The 16,826-nt window shown below is 52.6% G+C and overlaps 1 long non-coding RNA gene across 1 annotated transcript in view; it reads right to left on the reverse strand.

Moving 5' to 3' along the window:
* Positions 1-14,104, reverse strand: part of LOC127039158 (uncharacterized) — a 65,278-nt gene extending 51,174 nt beyond the window's left edge. The window contains exon 1 of the long non-coding RNA XR_007770904.1: positions 13,958-14,104. This is a non-coding gene — a long non-coding RNA (uncharacterized LOC127039158). The remainder of the gene's footprint in view (positions 1-13,957) is intronic.
* Positions 14,105-16,826: the final 2,722 nt, after the last annotated feature.

The following is a 16,826-nucleotide window of genomic DNA, read 5'->3' on the forward strand; positions in this document are numbered from 1 at the left end:
ATTTTGGGATGCATCAGGCGGGGTATTTCCTGCAAGGATAAGGAGGTGTTAGTACCGTTGTATACGGCGTTGGTGAGACCCCATCTGGAATACTGTGTGCAGTTCTGGTGTCCCATGTTCAAGAAGGATGAATTCAAACTGGAACAGGTTCAGAGACGGGCTACGAGGATGATCCGAGGAATGGAAAAACTGCCTTATGAAAGGAGACTCAAAGAGCTTGGCTTGTTTAGCCTGGCCAAAAGAAGGCTGAGGGGGGATATGCTCTCTCTATATAAATATATCAAGGGGGTTAACGTTAGGGAGGGAGAGGAATTATTTAAGTTTAGTACTAATGTAGCCACGAGGACGAATGGGTATAAACTGGATATTAGGAAGTTTAGACTTGAAATTAGACGAAGGTTTCTGACCATTAGGGGAGTGAAGTTCTGGAATAGCCTTCCGAGGGAAGTAGTAGGGGCAAAAGACTTTCCTGGCTTTAAGACAAAGCTTGATAAGTATATGGAGGGGATGTTATGATAGGATCGTCAATTTGGGCAATTGATCTTGAATTACCACCAGACAGGTCTGCTCAATGGTCTGCGGGGAGATGTTGCATGCGATGGGTACTGAGTTGCTGCGGAGAACTCCTTCTTGGGTGCTGGCTGGTGACTCTTGCCCACATGCTCAGGGTTTAGCTGATCGCCATATTTGGGGTCGGGAAGGAATTTTCCTCCAGGGCGGATTGGCAGGTGCCCTGGAGGTTTTTCGCCTTCCCCTGCAGCGTGGGGCACGGGTCGCTTGCTGGTGGTGTCTCTGCAGCTTGAGGTCTTCAAACCATTTTTGAGGATTTCAATAACTCGGTCCTGGGATAGAGGTTGTATAAAATTGGATGGGTGGGGTTCTGTGGCCTGCCTTGTGCAGGAGGTCAGACTAGATGATCAGATTGGTCCCTTCTGACCTATGAGTCTATGAGTCTATGGCCAAATTTGTGTAGTTTTTCACAGGAACAGTGAAAGGCATGTCCCTGACACCAGGTGAACTTTCCCGCCTGCCCCCAACCACCACCCCCGTCCCAATGCCATGCCCCTACTAGAGCTTCTCAACAAAGTGGTTGGAAGAATTTTAACATGGGCCAAACAACGTATTTGTCCCTAAGCTCATTCTTGGAAGCTGCTAAGCTATTTTTGCTGAAAATTTCCAACAAAACTCAACCAGAGGCAGGGGGAATTTCAGCCTGAATGGGTAAAGTTTGGCAAAGTTATACGCAACTGAAAACAGGGCCTCACAATGGGCACACAGACACATGCTACTCTCATTTACAGACGGGGCAATTGAAGACTGTGCTTTATGTGAGCTGCCCAAGGGCAGCGTCTCCTGACATCAGGAGCGCCTCAGACTAAAGCACTGACTTCACAGGGAGGTTCACAGCGTTATCGAGCCTGGGTAACCTCGCAGCACTGACAACACTCCCAGCATGCACTGCGCTCAGAGTGAAACCTGAGCAGAGGCTCCTCTTTGGAACAACCAAAGTCCTGGGCCTGTTTCTGACTCTCCTTCCAGAGATGAGTAACTCCCACAGAAGTCAATGGATGTCACCAACCTGGGTGTACTGCCCTGGCTCATCTCCACCAGTGTCCCGACAGACCTGCTGCAGGACATTGCTAATTGCCATGGAAGCTACTGAGGGCTCAGTGCTTTGGGAAACAGGTAAAATAGAAACTTTCCTTATTATGGGAAGGGTCACAGAGTCCAAGCCCAGGAAGAACCATTGTGATCCTCTAACCTGACTCCAGAACAACACAGGCCAGAGAACTGCCCCAGAATAATTCCCAGAGTGGATCTTTTAGAAAAACATCCAGTCTTGGTTTAACAATTGTCACTGATGGAGAATCCACCATGACCCTTGGTCTTGCCCTAACTATGCTAGAGAAACAGTGCCACAAAGCACTGCTAAATGTCCAAAGGAAATAAACTGGAAATCTAGAGAGGGAACAGATTTTCTGCTAACATCTCTCAGTTCTTGTTACTGTAGGTGCTACAGGTAACCACACCAGGTACAGCATTTCCAGAGACGATGGGATTGCCACGAAGACAAGATTCCCTTCGGAATGATACAATCTGGGCTGAATATCAGGAAAACCACCCTGGCAGTGAGATCTTGGTGGGTGTGACGTCATCTCAAGAAAAGGAGCCACAGCCGCATTGCTTGGGACATTTAAACATGGACTGGATACAGTCCCAGCAAATGCTCCATATTGACAACTCTGCAATTGCCAGCTGCTTGTATTGCTCCATGTTAGCCATTCCAGCAACACTCCTGCCTGCCAGCCTGCATGCTAATTGGATCCACCACTGCCATCATTGTCTGGGAGCACTGAGAGAAGACACCAGCAGTATTCGGGGAATAACAGTTTATTGTGAGGAAATGAGAGATTATTAAGCCCTGCAAGGCAAAATGACTCTGCCGGATTGGGCACACAAAAAGTTCTGTGCGGATGTTGCAAGGTGGTGATGAGGGAGAGGTAATGGCCACACCTGAGCGCTTCCTGAGCGAAGGCAGCCTGGGCAGCTGTCCCTGGACACTCTGCACAGGGCACTCCATGCTGAACCCATCATATGAATGCATCATATTTAGAGCAAAGAACAGGATAATAACCCCTCACCCATATACACATACACACACACGCATAACACACATGCAAACACACACACACATACACACAGACATGCAAACACACACACGCATACACACACACACACAAACACATATGAGCATTCACAGCCAAACACTTGGGTCTATACACACACAAAGTTACACACACAGCTAAAAAGCTCAGATGTTCACATCTATTAATATGCATACACCCCTACTGCACAAACACATAGATACACCAGACCCTCACTAGAATGTGCATCTATATAGCGCGAATTCACATATAAAGCAGTCGTGGCCATGAATCCCAAATTATATTGCTTTAATTGCAATTCATTTTAATGCGGTCCCTCCTATAGTGAGGTCGCCATGTTAACGCGGTACCACGCATGGATCCCAAATCCCGCATTCTAGCAAGGGTCCGGTATATATTAACACACACACAAATATACACACCTCAAACCTCAACATGTCCACGTGCAAAGTGTGTCTGCATAGTAACACGTGCACACCCATGCAAAACAAAGAGGTGTACAAACACAAGCAACGTTTAAACTAGCACACATGAAAACACATGCACACAAACACATGCTTGCGCAATGCAACATAACACTCCACACACACACACAAACGAGCACACACAAATACAGGTATGCACATACACACACGTGCTTGTGCACACAGGCAAACACACATGTATGCTAGCACTCCCACAAGGACATGCCCACACCCATGAATACCACACTGCATATGTGCATGCACAAATGTTAGACTGTAAACTCTGTGTAGACCTACATAACATCCAAGGTGTGATGGGAGCGCAGGCAGCGCATACTTGCACTAGCTTTACCTATGCTAGCATGGCTAAGAAAAGCAGTGCAGCAGGCTTCAGCAATGCAAGTAGGCCCCCGGGGAGCTTGTACAATCCATGTTGAAGCCTGCACTGCTGCATCTGCACAGCTATTTTTAGCTGTACAAGGGTAGGTAAAGCTAGCGCGGGTATGTCTGCCCGTACTGCAGTCACACCTGAGTGCACTTCATACCCTACAACACAACAGGCTACATCCTCGGCAGATCTTGGCCCTGAAAGGAATGGACCTGTGCTGATTTACACCCACTGAGGAGATGGTCGAGGCAAGGAGACCCAGAAGACGGCGGTGTCAATTTAGAGTAAATTTTGCAATCTCTAACAACCTCCCCCATTTGAGGACACAGGCCGTCTTTCCAAACTCCTCTCCTTCCACAGTGGAAAAGATTACATAGTTCCCAGTGCTCCGATGACAAGACGTGAGTGGGCTGCTGGGGGGGGGGTTATGTTTAATAATTCCTGTGGGACAACTGGTGTCTCCTTCTCATCCTTCCTTGCCAGCCACGGCTTGAAAATGGCTTCCTCGGTTCTTGCTGGGTTGTTAACCTCTGCTGGGGAGTGGCCCCTAGATCTCAGCTGACGAGCAAAGGCTAAGATTGGGATTTTTCAGAGTTGGGTTCCTCCTTTAGCCTTTTTAAAAAATCCCAGCCCAGTGCAACTCCTCCAATCATTCAGCAACAAAGGCTCAAGGGTGGGCAAGGGAATTCCTGCCCCCATCCCCGCTGCAATCTGACTGGTACTGGGCCCGAGCCAATCATTTAGGGCCAGTTCCTCAGCTGGTGTAAATTGTTGTAGGTCTACTGACTTCAAAGGGGCTTTGCTGATTTACACCAGCTGAGGATCTGGGTTTGACTCTCTTGGGTCAGGAAGCAGCAGAGAAACAGGCCTAGGGACTGGGAGCAAATGTTGAATCTCATCCTTTCTGAGCTACACAGGTCTTGCCCGAGGCATTGTCCCTAACAAAAATGGCCCCTGGGAGATTTTTGGCTGGGGGGGCAACTGCATTTGCATGCAGTCCCAGAGGGCCCCCTACTTCTAGCCAGCCCACCTTGCTCTCCCAGGGCCAAATCCCTCTTGGCATCTCTTCTCCACGGCCTGGCTCTTGTATAACGAGACACGGAAAGCTGGGGCAGCCAAGCAACACTTGTGATCTGTGGGGCGACTTCCAGCCCCCCACTGCCTCAGGGCATGGAACACTTCTATCTGCCAGGCAGGAACCCCTTCCTGACTTAAACAGTGGGCGTGTGCACGTGCACACAGTGAGCGTGCGCCTTCACGTGTCGCTTCCCTTCTACTGCCCCAAGGAAGATCATGGAGCCCCAGGAAATCCCATGTGTCCTAATAGCCGCACATGGCCTGCTTTCTCCCCAGCTGTCATGCTCATTAGCTTTGCCACCCATCCAGGCTTTCCAGAATGGTCCCTTTTCTGAAGTAGCTGGGGGAGTTTGTACCTCAGAGGTGGCATTTATCCATAAGCCACAGTCCCTAAACAGGCATAAGCATCTGGCCCCCTCCCCCATAGGACGTGCACTCACAGGCCAGCCTGTAAGAGCTGAGCAAGCTGACACCAAGTGTCCTGTGCCACCATCTCTGACAGCCTCTGCAGTATCGGGGCTGCCCACTGGCCCACTGACGCTGCTGGGGATGGATGGATGTTAGAGAGGAGATGAGAGCTTTATAAAAGTTCTCCCCTCTGTAGAATAGAAACTCACATTTCTATAGCACTGTCCAGTCCTGAAGGAGCCCAAAGCATTTTCTAAATAGTATGCTGTAGATACAGAAAATCGCTTCTCCTGTCTCTGAAATGCAGACACTTCTGGGGTGGAACACGGCAAATGTTTAACAGTGCAAAATAACATTACATGAAGGGAATGGATATATCCAGGGAGCCATGGCTGCCCATCTGCAGTGCCCCACACAGGGGTGTGACCCTGAACACACCTGTTTAGGGTCCCAAGTTCTCCTAACCTGTCCCAAGTTCTCCCACTAGCATAGGGTAGATGAGATGTCAGACTCAGCCCCTTTGCTCTCTCCCCTCACAGCTGGATCTCTCCCACTCCCTCCCTCTCTCTTCCCCTTCATTTCTCCTCTCTCTGTCCTGCCTGCTGATCACCTAAGAGATCTACACAATCACAGTATCAGTGTGGTAGCCGTGTTAGTCTGTATCTGCAAAAAGAATGAGGAGTACTTTAATCAATTAGTCTCATTACAGTTGGTATGGCAACACCCATTTTTTCATGTTGTCTGTATATATATATCTCTTCCTACTGTATTTCCCACTGCATGCATCTGATGAAGTGGGCTTTAGCCCATGAAAGCTTATGCCCACATAAATTTGTTAGTCTCTAGGGTGCCACAAGGACTCCTCGTTCTTTTTACAATCACAGTAATGAGCCCCGAGGCCCAAAGTCAGCTGAGGGTAACCAGCTACAGCTCCCCCTGGCCTCGATGGCTGGCAGCAGGGATGAGTTCGCTCTTATCTGGACTGAGAATTACTATTATATGCTTCTTGGGTAATTTTTGTTTGCTGTCAACTTTCATTACTGCCCTTGGATTCTGACCCTAGATAATGGGGGATGTAGGGGGAGACAGAGACAGACACAGACACACACATACACAGAGATGTGAGACCCCTCCACCCACTCAGACAGTGTGACACACACACAGGTGAAATCTAGATTTGCTGTGATAGCCCCTGAAGGTAAATAGAAACTTCTCTTATGAAGTGTCTCAGTTGCAAGGCAGCTGATCTAATAGCAGATAATTATGGTGATTTAGCCCTAAGTAACACAGCTCCTACTGTAATCTTTATTAGCTGCTTTGATAACTGCACAAACGATTCTTTTATGTAATACATGTGTCACCCACATTTTCATGTTCTAAATCTGCTTCGGTCTCAACTGGCTGCAGGCGCCCTTCCTGCCAAACGGGCGGCTCTAGGCATTTTGCCGCCCCAAGCACGGCAGGCAGGCTGCCTTCGGCAGCTTGCCTGCGGAGGGTCTGCTGGTCCCGTGGCTTCCGCAGAGCTCCTGCAGGCATAAAGCTGTGGAACCAGCAGACTCTCCGCAGGCAAGCCACCAAAGGCAGCCTGCCTGCCGCCCTCGCGGTAACCGGCAGATCGCCCCCAGTGGCTTGCTGCCCCAAGCATGCGCTTGGTGTGCTGGGGCCTGGAGCCGCCCCTGCTGCCAAAGCAGCTCTTCGGCAGCTGCAGAAGGCTGAGTGCCCTTGGGTGTGGCTCACGGCTGGAGACTGCCGCTTTCCTCTAGCCTGCAGGGCTCAGTCCTGGAGCCTGTGCCGAGCAGCCCTTGCCTGAGCACTGGAGAGCTAGGAAATGGTTGGGGGAAAACCCAGAAGCTGGTGCCACAGTCACAGACTTGGCACGGTTCAGACCCCGCTGGCCGCCGTATGCAAGGCTGAGGAGCACACATCCCGCAGTGCTGAGCAGGGAATGCCATGCTGGCACAAGGGCTCCACAAATCCTGAACACAGCGTTTGGGTGTCAAACTCCTCCAGCTGGCACCTCCTAACGCACTACAGCCCTCAGGGCTTCTCAGCCATGGTTGCATAGGAAATCTATGGCAGAGTCATGAGAAGACTTGAAGCCATGAGACCTCCTTCCCTTCCAGTCACACAAGGATCTAGTGCCCGCACCTCTTTGAACTGGTTGCCACAGTCCTTTTAGCTCAGTTGCGTGGAGCTAGTTTTGTGGCCTGATTTTATTCTCAACGGATTCCGCTCCCTGAGATTCTGCTGGCTCGACTGCTGCACCATCCCCGTCGGGGACAGCACTGTGTAGTGGATACAGAGCGCGGCCAGTGGATTACATCACCAGCCAAGCCGTCCTCTCCTGCGAGAGGGCTGTGGTCTGCTCACGATGCCCTGGGGACCGAGGGAGGATGCCTGGCATCCCCACCACCAGCCTGGCCCTGAGTCTCCATCTCAGCTCAGGGCTGCTGCCAGGGCCGACCCAGCTCCCAACCCCAGGAGAGGAGCTCGGGAACCGAACGCAGCAGCTACCAAATGGACTCAACTGTACGCTGCATGGGCCTGGATCACTCTGAGGATCCATGAAGGGGAGGTTCCAGGTCCAAGGATCTGCCAGTCCCACCAGGCCCTGGCTTTACTGCCCCAGCCATTGTCCAGGGTCACACACCCCTGTCCCCCGCCCCGCTAGCTGCACAGGCCAGACTCCTTAAACAGCTGGCACGAGGCCTCCTCCGCAGTCTGCCCACCCCTCACTCCAACACACAGTAACCGCGGCCTTCTGCAGTACCCCACGCCCTGCCAGCCTAGGCACCAGGAATCACTCCTGCGTCTCCTCCAACAGCGCAGTGCAGCCCATTAGCAGTAAACAGGCTGGAGGTCGCTCCCCTCGGCTGGGACTCAAAGCCAGGCTCCTACTGGCCAACGCGCAGCACAACACCTGGATTTACTGCCGGGCTTCCCTGCACTAGCTGCCACTTCCACACCGCCCAGCAAGGCCGGCCGGGACCCAGGAGCCCAGATCCACAAAGGTCCTGAGGGATTTGAAACCAAGGGGAGTTAGGGGCCTAAATACCTTTGTGGATCGGCCCTGTAAAGCACCTAGTACACTTCTGCAGGGCCCAGAAGTCCTAATTAATCAGCATTAGGGGGTGACCGATCTTCTACTGCAAACACTGCCAAGCCCCATGCCGTGCTGTGCCCTGTGTGTATGATCCACACCCTGGGTTTGCCACACCCTTCCTCCTGGGTCCAGGCTTCTGAGCAGGGGATCCATTATGCCGAGGTATCAGCCAGAAATGTGCTACTGACAGAGATGGGGGGCTGGATGTATTCTGTTATCAGGGGGCTAGGAAAGACATTGCTCCTGGAAAGGACAAAGGTCAAAAGGAGGCAGGTTGCTAGTGTGACTTGCTATCTGGTCACCCTACAGGTTTCCTGCCTAGGCCCACAGTGGAGCTGGAGTCATCTATAGCAGAGGTTCTCAACCGGTTTCTTTCTGAGGCCCCCTGACATGCTGTAAAAACTCCACGGCCCACCTGTGCCACAATAACTTGGTTTCTGCATATAAAAGCCAGGGCCGGCGTTAGGGGGCAGCAAGCCGGGCAGTCACCTGGGGCCCCACGTCACAGGTGCTCCCATGAAACTACATTGCTCAGGCTTTGACTTCAGCCCCGGGTGGTGGGGCTCAGGGCCCCGGGCTTCAGCTGCATATGGTCAGGTTTCAGCTTTCTGTCCTGGGCCCCAGCAAGTCTAATGCTGACCCTGCTTGGCGGCCCCCCTGAAACCTGCTCAGGGCCCCCCATGGGGCCCCGGCCCCCTAGTTGAGAACCACTGATCTATAGGGCAGGGAGCTGGCTTTTGGGCTGCAACTCAGGCAAGCGGTGACCTGTTTTGAGTGCACGGATTTTGCACTAATGCAGAGAGCTGCCTACAGAGGTAGCAGGCCCCCCACCCATCTGCAAGAGGCAGGCCGCCCACAGGAGCCCCTCCTGGCTGGTTCAGGAGCAGCACCATGAGCTCCGGAGGGGGCTCTGGCTGGCTGTCCTTGGCTAGGACAGTTACTGCGTGCAGCATGAAGCCCTGAGGGTGACACAGAGAGGCGCCACTGATGAATTCCTCTCAGCCGCGTGTCTCCTGCACGTGAGTCTGGTGATCTGAGACAAGGGAGGCAGGACCAGGGTGCACCAGGAGAGGCATCTCCAGTTAGCGCACAGGCCTGGCCATCAGGGTCTGTCCCCGACTCAGCCACAGACTCCCTCTGGGACCTTGGGCAAGTCACTTAACCTCTCACCTCTGGCTCCACTGCTGAGAGACACGCCTCCTCCCAATACCCACTCCTCTCCAGCCCCAACCCCCAAAGAACCAGCCTCCCGGTTCCTCCCATGTAGAACCAACCGGTTCCCATCCAATAAGCAATACATCCTTCCCAGGCCTCCCCTCACAGCCAATCCCTTCCTCTTCCACCTCTGCTACTCCCACCCAGTAACAATCCCCTCTCGCCTGGTGCCGGCCTCCTCAGAACCTCCGTTCAGAGTCACAAACACCCGCCAGGAAATGAAAACCCCAGACGTCAGAGGGGAAGCGACTCAATTTGCCTCTGTGGCTGAACAGATGCAAACACCCAGCTAATTCCTTTGGGGAAGGGAGCCAGTGGATGGCTTCCTGGGCCATGTGCCTACAGCTGGTGTCTCAGGGACTCCCCTGGGAGTCTCTCCTCAGAAGCAGAGCTGCTGCTGTTTGTCATCATTCCCTCTCCTGGGCCCTTTGCACTCAGCAGATTCTCTCCTGTGCAATGTGACCGCTTCCCTTCCAGAAAGGAGGGTGGAAATTTTCCAAGGTCTTAGCGTGTGTCTCACTCCCCATGGGAGGGAATGACCCGCCTGCCCAGGCCTGTCTGTGCCTCCAGCTGTTTCCACCCACTCAAAGACTGTGAGCATCTCCGGGATTCCCTGACACATGAGCCATCCCCTCCAGGCCGATATTACAGAGCCTCCCCTGCTATTCGGCAAGGCTCCGCCGGCCCAACAGAAACCCCAGAGAAGAGAATAAAGCCATGATTGCAGCTCCCTGGCTCAGAGGCAGCACTTGCACATTCTGGGACCCAAGCCATTGATTAAACAAAGCCAGGACCCAAAGAAGGAGCCTGCGGCACCTGTCAGGGGACTAAGGGAGGCTAGATCAAGGCGCTCCAGGAGGCACAGGGCTTTAGAGGGCAGAACAGGGGAATCAGGACGCTTGGATCCTAGCTTGGAGCTGCTCAGAAGCAGCTAGTATTTTTTACGAGTTTGGTCCTGGCAGGAGAATTTCAGCAGCAATTGAACGTCAAGCATACAGCATCAAATAGGGTGTGTCGTGTCACGGCCTCCCATCCTCTTCTCGATTATTTCCACACTCCCCTGCTCCCGCCCATGCTGTTTGCTGGTGGGACCCAAGCACTAGGTGACTCATCAGCTCTGCATGGCTCTTCCCGGGCATACTGGCTGTGGTCACACAGTGGGTCTAGATTCTGGACTCCTCTCCTGGAGCGATCAGAGCCCTCGCCCTCCCACAAACATTACCCTCTGTCCCTCTCCAGCTAATGTCCCAGCCTTAGCCCAGACAGAGTCACAGAGCCCAATTCCAAGAGACTGTAAGTGGATCCAAGTTAGCAGCATTTTGCATGCTCGTGAGAGATCTGAAATTAAGGGCCAAACTGCCCTGTGACACTGGCATAGAGCCAGCGTAACTGACAGCAGCATCTGGCCCATTGGGGCTTGCGAAAGCTGCCAGCCAAGGAGGAAATGCACCTGAACAGCTGAGCTTTGAATTCCATCCCCAGTGGACAGGTCTTAGTTAGGAACAGCCCTGAGCACCGGGACAAGACACTTCGAGGCCCACCCCTTATCTCATTCAGTGCCTGCCCTGGCACATAGCAGGAGGCTGTGAAGTTAAAGGCAGAGGCTTGAAGAAAACGGCTCAGACTGCTGCTGCCACCTCACATCCTCCTTGGCCTCCCATCTCCTGCTCCTGCCCCCAGAATCCCACCAGGCTTCTCCACACCCTCCTTATCCCTCTGCTGCGCACACCTTTCGCCATCTGCCTCCAGGGACATCGGCAAGTGCGAGACCAAGTTAGCAACAGAGCAAGACCGTAGGGCTGCGTGGGCCACTTGCATTTAATGGCAGCTCTGGCTCCCAGCTTATCAGCCGGACTCGCTGGGTGGAGGTTGAGGGGGGACGGGGCTTTTATGGCTGCAGAAATAGCACTGGCCATACGTGAGTCGTCCTGCTGGATGGGGTAATGACCCCATCTCTTCCTCTGCATCACTCCCATCATTTATACCAAGCTATCCTGGGTTTCATCGCCCCTTCCTGACCTAAACTGCTGTTCAACAGCCGTCACACTCCACCCCAGCGATAGCTGCATTTCAGCAGCTGATGGAAGAGATTCCTGCATATCACTGTGTCCTTCAGCTTCAAACCGTGGGCCGGAACGTGGCCTTTGGAAAATCCAGCAGGGGATGAGGAAATCATGGAACTTTTCGACTGGCAGGCAAGGGAAGGGCTGAACCTAAGAGCAATCCCCACACCACCTCCAGCTCTCTGAAAGGCCCTTCCTTATGTTAGGAGCTCGGTGGCTGGGGGAGGTGGTGCAGGGCAGAGCCATGGGGCAGAACTGTGGAGCATGGCCATTCTCCATCTAATATCACCCAAGCCCCCAGAAATCTCCGGGCATGTCCACATGTAAGGTCAGGCTGCCCCGTGGGTATTAAACCAAGCACTTTCCCCTCTGTGCTGGAGGGTTGGGGGCAGCCCAGTGGAGCAGTGCTAGCAGGGGAAGGCAGGGCCTGGGAAGCAATGCAGGGGCTCTGTGCAGCTGCGTGAATATCCCAGCTCTGTGCCCCCAGAGCCACACTAGGTTCACACGGTCACACCCCCTGCCTACTCCTTGGGGGATGAGAGGGAACACGGCACCCACCTCGCCCAAGGGGAACCCCCCACACTGGACCTCTTTGCTTTGCCTTTCTGTCTGGAAGATTTCCATGTGGCCAGAGGGCACAGGCTGGGCCTGGGTGCCAGGGGCTTGGAGCCAGGGTATTCCAGGGCAAACCTGATAAAATCCAGTGGCAAGGGCAGCAGAGAGGCCGTTGCCCTGGTGAATCGTGAGCATTTGGAAAGGGATCTATCATTTCTGTGTAGCCTCATCCTCCACACACAGCTCCCAGAGCGCCTGTGAGGAAAGGCAAGAAGCCAGGCATGCTCGTGCCATTTACCAACGGGCAGGGCGCAGCTACAGGAACCACATACCCCGGTGCTGCTTTGTAGCTAGGAGATCTGGGGGAGCCCAGAAAGCCCCCTGAATTCAAGCTCTCATCACAACACACAGCTCAGCACCGCTGGAGCCACTTCTCTTCACACAGATGTTGAAATCTGTTTTCCTTCTGGAAGCCTGGGATAGAAAGACTAGGGTGGACCTGGGGTGAGGACACTGGGGCTGGGAGTCATGAGGGCAATAGAGGTATGGGGGTGATGGGGAGCTAGTAGAGGGTGGGCATGGTGACCTGCAGTGGCGGTAAGGTGAAAGGGACCTAGTGTGGAAGTCTTGGACCCTTGGGTGATGAGGGTGATGGGGAACAAGGATGGGGTGAGTATGGGAATTTGGGATGGGGGTCATGGGGCCTTGGGTGATAGGGGTGTGGGTTTGGGGGTGATGGGGACCAGGGTTGGGAATCATGGGGCATTTGGTGACAGGAGTGTGGTTTTCGGGGTGATGGGGAACTAGGATAGGATGGATATGGGTTCAACCACAGGGGTTCATGGATATGGGTTCAACCACAATTTGAAGACTTCAGTAACTCAGACATAGGTTAGGAGTTTGTTATAGAAGTGGATGGGTAGGGTTCTGTGGCCTGCTTTGTGCAGGAGGTAAGACTAGATGACCACATTGGTCCCTTCTGACCCTAAAGTCTATGAGTCTATGGGCGGGAAATATCTCGCATTGGGTGATAGGGTGTGATTTCTGGGGTAATGAACTAGGACTGGGGGGGTATAGGGACCATGGGTGGGAGTTGTAGGTACCTTGGGTAATAGAGATGGGGGGTTGGGGTGATAGGGATCTGGAGTGAATGTTTAGTGTTTGGGAGGTTAGTTGTTAATTTGTAATTCTTTTTAATCATAGACAGTATATTTGTGTGTCAAAAGGAATCACTGAGCCTGTTCTCAGCTCCCTGACACCAGATCTCCCAGTTTAACTCATCCTCACGTCCTGACCTGCTGTTAAAGGCGAGACTTGCTAGGACTCATTACAACTGCAAGCTGTGACCACACTTCTGGAGCCGCCTCTCAAGCCAGGTGTAATAATCACAACATCAGCAGCACAGACATGAGAAACCAGGGATTATTCAGCTACCAAACAGAAAACTCCCAGCCATTATGCTGGCATGCCCTGGGTCTGTCCAACACTCGCCGCTGCTGATTATAGATTACAAGAAATACCAGCCATTTCCCTGGAGCAGTTTTGCATTTGTGACCCTTTACTCCCTGACAATTATTAATTACCTCTCCCTGGGTCCGGGGTATTTGTAACCCCTGGGTGAACGTAGTGTCTCGGCATCAGTCCTACATATTCACAAAGATGGAAGCATCATCAGCCCTCTGTGATTTTAACCCACTGGAAAGTTTGATTTCCCTGCATTCTAAACACATGTCTTACCCCAACCCTGCCACCATCCATCTGGAGTCAGCCATATCCTGACATCTATCTCCCCCTGTTTATTCATCCTCCTTTGCCTTTATTCCCCAAGCTGGCAGCATGCTGCCTACAAGTCCCTTTATGGTGCAAAGACCTCCCTTCCCTGTGTGGGAAATTGACCGGGGCACCCTATGACAGCCTGGAACAATGCCTATCCCACCCCTCAATACTCCTCCCCTTCCTCATTCTCCCTTAATCCCAGCAGCTCCCCAGCCAGGGCAGACCAGAGCCCCAACACTTACCAAACGCAGTGGGCAGAAATGGAGGGGCTGCTCCTGCTGCTGAACCATAAGGGGGTGAAATGCAGAAGCCAGCTGCTGCCCAGGGAGCTGGGAGCTGCAGGAAACCCAAGGAAAGTCCCTGGTCCAGCACAGCCACTAAGACATCTCCTTGTCTGGCTGGACTGCACTCACAATGCATTGGGGTACCAGCAGCCTGCTAGCTGCTTGCCTGAGAGACATACCATTCATTCTGCAGGGGGAGAGTCCCAACAATTAACCTGGCTCTCCATCCCTGTGCCAAACACAGGGGCACCTCTTCTCTAGCCCAGCCTGTCTGAGGGTCAGAGATCAGGGCTGTCATTTCCAGACAAGTCCCCTGTAAAGAAGCCCCTGAGTCCCTCTTAGGGATCCCCCCAATTTCCCCCTTGGCTGCCTCCTCAGTCAGTGCAGCTGAGCGGTGCCAAAGATGTGGATTAGCATTTCTGGCAGTGCTGTGCATGCAAGGGGAGCAGCCACCTTTCTCTGGGTTGTGGGTTGTTGGGTTTGTTTTTCCTCCGATCAACAAATAATTTTTTGTTTTTTTGCCATTTCTATTGAGATGCCTGTTTCTGCCACTGCTAGGGCTGGGGGATTCCTCCCGCCATCCGAACGGGTCTCAAAGGAAAGGAAATTCCACCGAGCATCCATGACATTCTGAGGCCGGGCACCGGGCACCAGGCTCCAGGGATAGCGACCCGCATGCAGGGATGGCATGAAAATAAAATGGTTGGCTGAAGCCCACGGAAGCCAGGAAATTCGCATTTCCCAGGACCGAAAAGCAGCGCGTTTGGGCCCCCACTTTAAATGTTGTCAATAAAAAAAAAAAGATTTAAAAACTAAGCCAAAATGTTCAGAAGTGGGTTCCTACTTGTTTAACAGGGAGGGCCTTGGAACAAGCTGCCATGGGGAGTGGTGGTTCCTCAAGCTCTTGAAATCTTCCCATCAAGACCGGACGCCTTTCTGGGAGGAATGCTTCAGCCAAACAATTTCTGGACTCATTACAGGAGTAAGCGGGTGACATTCTCTGGCCTGGGTTATACAGGAGGGCAGGCTAGATAATGTAACGGTCTTTTCTGGCCAGTGTGAATCCATGAAGCCCCCGCTTAGACCTCGGTTATTATGTGTGATTTGTGTCACAGCAACATGTCGCAGAACCAAAAGAAACCAAGGCCTTGTTGAACCAGATACTTTACACACAACGTACAGGACAGTCCCTGCCTCCAAAGAATGTACAGTCTACAGCCCCAATCCTCCACGACTCCCAGGAGGAAATTTAAGCACACGTGTGTAAGAGTCTGTTGAACTGGGGCCTAAGCGGACAAGACAGAGAAAGGATGGGAGGCAGCATTGTTATCCCTTGCCATAGATGTTGAGCTCAGGCATGGGAAGCTTAAGGACCTTCTCCAAGGTCACACAGGGAGGCTGTGGCAGAGCCATTTGAATCCAAGTCTCCTGAGTCCCAGTCCAGTGCCTTCACCTGAAGTCCACCCTCTTATCACGCCAATAACAGCTAATTGTACTGAACTGGAAGAACCCAGGCCACCGACTCTGTCGACAGCCAGGCCCACACTGGAGGCAAGGCAGAGTGGGGTGTGCAATGCTCCCCCTCTCCCTTCTCTGAAGGAATCCTGAGAAATGCAGCTTTCAGGTGCCACCTGGCTCTGCAGGCCTGCACCTCCGGGGGTGTTGGGAAGGGGATGGGGCACAATGGTCTCTTCCATGACGACCGTGGGTGGAGATGGGGGCATTTCCTCGCTGCAGGGAGAATGCTGATGATCTATTTTTACATCATGGTGCTGGCTGCGTAGGGGGAGCCAGGCCCCTCCAGCTTGGAAGCTGGACAGGGAACACCCTGTGTAGGAGGGGAAGGATTGCTCTTAAACTTATGAGATTTCAGTTTGTTTCGACTTTGCCAGCAGAACAGGCCATGTGCGTGTGTAAACGAGAACTGGTGCTGTGAGTGTGTGTGTGTGTGTGAGAGAGAGAGCGTTACCACTCTCTGCTCTAATGTCAAATGGGGTTATTAGTGACATGGGTGAGGAACTTGCCTCTGTGTTGTTTATTAAATTAGTTTTATCCTGGCACTCCCCCCAAGGGACATCAAGTTAGCTCCAGCTAGGCCCAACACCACCAGTTCATACAGACAAGATGGTAGAAAACCTAAGAGCCAACTGTGTGTATCTTGTGGTCCCTGCTAGTGGCTGTCCCACATACAAGTCTACCACTGCTGCTAGGGAAGTTGCTCCTTTAGAGCAAGCGGTAGCAGCTCCTGCTCTTCAGAGTGGAGACCCCCAATCTCCCAGCGTAGTGTTATGAACAGAGAGGTTTCCATGACAGTTGGCTACAAAAGACCAATCCCAGCAGTTTTCTAATTGAACTGAAACCTTCCTCTTCTGGGCTGCCAGTGGGTGAGATGCAGGAAGCGACACGGACGATAAACACAAATGAAGCTGCCTAAGCTGGTCCACTCTGATTCTCTAGGCTGCGGGACATGAGAAACTGCATGCTCATCGCTTAGGGCACAAGGCACTGCTGATTTTTTAAAATTTTTTCTATTTGAATGAAGGTTAGAACTTGCTAGTGCCACCTTCTGGTGAAAATACAGAACCAACTTTCTTGCTAATTCCTGTCTTCTGCCGGAAGAAGTTAGCAGTTGCTGTTGGGCTAATTGCTTCTTCTGCATTGTGCCTTGAACATGAAACCCTTCCTCCCTCCTTAGGATGACCACCTGTCCCGAACTGGGTGGGACAGTCCTGAAATGCAGCATTCAAGTGCAGGTCCCAGGCTGAATGACGCCAGGACAGCAGCCTGACCATGGTTCCCAGGTCACGTTCTACTGCAGTGCCGGGGG

Source organism: Gopherus flavomarginatus, chromosome 22 (genome assembly GCF_025201925.1).
Source record: "Gopherus flavomarginatus isolate rGopFla2 chromosome 22, rGopFla2.mat.asm, whole genome shotgun sequence".
Taxonomy (NCBI): domain Eukaryota; kingdom Metazoa; phylum Chordata; order Testudines; family Testudinidae; genus Gopherus; species Gopherus flavomarginatus.